Here is a 4,738-nt window from a genome sequence, read left to right on the forward strand (position 1 = left end):
AAGATCTTTCTCGAATTTCAATGTGAACACGTCGGTCTATTTTGTTGTTCATCGTTACGATAAATCGTTCAGCGATTTGCAAAGCTTTCGCAACGACATGGAAATTTTGTTCAACTTTGATACTTTAAATGCTCGTTTCATGCAAAATGTAACAACACATGTTAGTATTAAAGATCTTTCTCGAATTTCAATGTGAACAACGTGGATGCCGACACGCGCGATAAATTATCAGGGCTTGAATACGCGTTATAAATTATTTCGCGGGTTTAAGACTGTTACTTCTGCCTGAGCGATCCGTAGCCAACGATTAATCGTTGGCGTTCGAAATATTTCATAGCTTGTATATATCCTACGTTCTCCCGCTGCCTCGCGAAGGAATCGTGGTGTACGTACGCGTTCCTTCCCTTCGAGGAGGAAGATGTTTCACGCTTCATTTGCTCGTACGGAGTACTTTTCTAAAGAATGAACGATCGGCCCGTGGTTGACGGTACTTGAAAACTCGTTCGAGAAGAAACACGAGATATGTACAACGCCCGGCGTTTCGTATATCGATATAAATATGGAAACGATGGATATGCTACGTCTCCGTGCAATAATAGTAACTATAGATTATCGAGGCTCGATATCTCATCTCAGCCGGAGATATATAAGAACTCGCATTCTGGCAGAAAATTATTCTGACAGTTGTGCTTAAGAAGAGATCGATACGATGCGTATGAAATACGCAATGTCTGTAAAATGTTCAAATGACATTTATACAGGGTGTTGTGGAACCCACTAAAAATAATGAAAAAAGGTCATATAAATATATGTCCTATCTGTCTTCGTTTATGAGATATAATGAATTCTCTGTTTCAATTATATTTACAAAAGATGCTCGAAATGACCACCTTGCATTTGAAGACGAGCCTGCACGCGTCTTGTCATTCATCTGGTTACTCTCTCTCTATCATTCCTGGTGTTTCTAGAATTTGTCGCAAGCCTTGCTCTATTCTATTTCGTAGTATTTCAGCATTTTCAATCCATGTTGCGTATACAATAGATTTTAAACGTCCCCACAAATGAAAATCTAATGGATTCGAATCCGGAGAACGAGCAGGCCATGCAATAGGACCTCCACGACCAATCCATTTATTTGCAAAGTGTTGATTTAAAAATTGCCCAGCCATTCGGCTAAAATGCGGCAGAGCTCCATCATGCATAAACATACAAATAATCTAATATCGACTGGAACTTCCTCTAATATTTCGTGTAAACGCGTGCTCAAAAAATCAACGTACTTTGTGCCTGTTAGTTTCCCATGAAGAAAAAAAGGTCCAATTAAAAATTTATCCATTATTCCTGCCCATACGTTTCAACTAAACTGGTGTTGATGTCTTGAATGCACAATAACATGTGAGTTTCTTCTTCATCCCAATTATGATTATTATGAAAATTGAATATACCATCCTTGGTAAAACTAGCTTGCTAGAGTTTGCTCTGTTTGTAAAATTCATTATATCTCATAAACGAAGACAGACAGGACATATATTTGTATGACTTTCTTTTCATTATTCTTTGGCGTACAATCAGCTCCCGAAATGGATCCCACAAGTTACGAAACACCCTGTATAATTGAGTAAAACTTTTGCCAGTGCTCGTTTTTCTAATCTTGTTGAACGTTCTCGTTGAAAATTATCGCGGCAAGTTGGATGAATGCAGGCTGTTATCCATCTCGTGTCACGATGGATTTAACCCAGATTATTAAGATCGACACTTCATGCAATCGATATGCACGCCGCGAGTGTCACGAATGTAAGATTCATAAAGGTCATTATGTTCAATTCGCGTAATTAGAGAGAGAGAGAGAGAGAGAGGAAGGATGAAGGGAGGAGGCTATAGAATGATTGAACAATGGCAAGGCGCGTGAAATCGTAACGCGGTACGTGTTGACATGACATACTTGTCGTTCCGTTCACGTAGCAAGAGATTGTTCGGCTATTAACGGCTATACGAGCGAAATGTATGCGAGTGATGGACACTGATTCAATATGCGATTGACGTGTATCGAATGATTCAATGACAGTAAACCTGCTTCCCGAAATTTCATGCCGATGTCGCTTGTCCGCGAGACGAGCGTGAAAATTGAATTAAAAGGCTAGTCGTAGGTCCCCTGAACATGGGATAGCTAACCTACCAGGCCGAGTCTGGATAACGAGGCCGCGTAGAATTATTATTGCCTCGTTTGAGTATTCGAACGCGAATTTCATAATACGAAAAAATAAAAAATCTTGTCATTTTTGAATGGCGCTAACGCAGAAATATTTGGAAAAGGAAACGTTTCGTTTCACGGAAAATGTAACTAATTTTTAACAACTTGTGAAATTTCACGCTTCGAATCGGAATTGTTTGTTTTTTACTAGGTTAGCCAGAAAGTAACTGCGTTTCTTTTTCTTTTTTTTTTTGACGAATTTTTCGTGAGAGAGACAAATACTATCCACAATTGGATAATATCTGCGATTTCTCTAACAACTTCAAGGAAGTTTCTGTCTTTTTCGACGAAAGAACGACTTGATATCCTCACCTAGTGAAATTTAGTAAATTAATTAATCTGACATTGTCGTAGTTTAAATACACGCCAGATAACTTTCCTTTTCGAAGCTGTTCTTTCTCGAAATTTTCCATTTCGAAATCGACGCCAGACGAACAGTTGTTAACGAAACCATACATTTCCTTCTTTCACGACAAACTTGAACAATCGGACATTAGAGTACAGAATGAATTTGCAGTTTAAAATGATGAATATATCTATCAGAAAAGAAAATCGTTTTCATTTCCTTTTTCTTTTCTATCAAAGAATATTTGCATTTTATTTACCTTTTCTAGGAAACAATAACTGTTCCTCAGACACGTGACGTGCATGTTAAGCGTCATGTTGTACGTAATTTTCCCATTCGCTACAACACGCACGATAGCTATATACAACATGATATACATACACGAAGGAATCAATATCCAGAGACGAGACTGAGTCTCGTATTCTGCAACGTGTCTATTGACATTAGTGATAAACGTAACGTGGAAAGCTTTGAACGAATTCGTAGAATCTCGTGGGACTTCATGCCAGTTAGGCAGGCAATCTTCCCACTCCTATGCGCCACGCTCGTGTTTCACGAGCACTGCGAAAGGAAATGTGTTTTGGCAGAATTTCAAAGATTCCCCTCGCAGCTGCGGCCGGTCTCGCACTTTATTATAATTTGTATCACGAGTGCAGCCCGCTGTTTTTTAAACAGATCTCGCACACTCGCGTTTCCTTCGTTGTCGAAAATTCAATTGTTTGCAGATTCTGTTTATTCGCATTCGCGTGTATGGACGATTCTATTAAAAAAAAAAAAAATTTAATTACTACTAATAAAAATAATTAACTATGTCAAATAATTTAATTATATAATTTAACTGTGTAATTTAAATTATTACTTGAATTGTAAATATTACTAATTTAATGTTAAATAATTTAGTTACTATGTAAAAAAAATTTAATTACTACGTACAAGCGTTGTTACAACCTTTGAAAATTAATAATCTTTTTTAATGACAAGTTCACTAACGATATCCATCTCTCTTTCCTTTTCTTTTACAAGTTTGCAAGCTACTAGTATTTTTCTTTTTCCTTTTTCGAATGTGACTTGCTACGTGTCGACAAACAAACGACGTAATTAAATTTTTAAACAATAGAGAAGAGTGATTCAATTAACTAAAATGCTTAGCAATCTCGAAATTGGTGTACACTTTATCCACACTGGAAATTGTAGAATGTTCAACAAATCGGCATATGTGTTCAGCATATGGCAGTTACGCAAGCATATGTATGCAGTTATCAATAATTTCAACGTTCCGCAAGGCAATTCAGTTTACCTCGTAACTCGTGTTTCGTATTATTTAACACATTAAAACTAGGCAAACAATTGATTCTACACAGATTCGAGTGATTGTACAAGTACAGATCAGTAGTATAAATAAATCATCGATAAAACGCACGCCATGCGTGCAAATTCGTGAGGAAATGTGTCGATTCCAGTTTGCTTTTATAATTGACGTGATCCGAAGCGACGTTCGAATCACGTTCTTTATACTCCACGTTTATACTTCATATCGAATGTCAATTTTTCGTGCATTTAAATTGCAACAAAAAAAAAAAGAAAAGAAAATAGTATCTAAATTTTGAAATCCAAGAGAAATTTCCCCCAAGATTTATGATTATTTTCTTACTAAGTTCAACTTGCTTCACTTTATCTCCTTTTCTTCGATTTGACCTTTGCCTCGCAATCTCGCGACAGGGGACACTTTCAACACGCAGGATCTCGATAATACAATTGCAATTTATTCTAAACAGAGGATTACGCGTCTGCTCCTCGCGGCGGAATTCTGAAAGCACGAAAATTTGAATTTAATTTAATTGTTTCAATTTCTGGGAAACGTTCCCTCCTACCTGGCAGTGCGCAGCAACCCGCAGAAAACTGTTTGTTGTTCGCCCCGGCACAGTACAATGCGGATCGTAATTCCCTACTATCCACTGTTTAGAATTTATACAAAATGTCCTTTGAATCAACGATGACGTGGCCACGCGTAAAAGCCTATGTTGCCGGTTGCGAATGTTTCTATAACCCTGGCAGTAGTACATATACATATATATATGTGTGTGTGTGTGTGTGTGTGTGTACGTAACATCCGGACTAGACTAGACTTTCCACCCTAGCTA

Source organism: Frieseomelitta varia, unplaced genomic scaffold (assembly GCF_011392965.1).
Source record: "Frieseomelitta varia isolate USP_RPSP 00005682 unplaced genomic scaffold, Fvar_1.2 scaffold_188, whole genome shotgun sequence".
Classification (NCBI taxonomy): domain Eukaryota; kingdom Metazoa; phylum Arthropoda; class Insecta; order Hymenoptera; family Apidae; genus Frieseomelitta; species Frieseomelitta varia.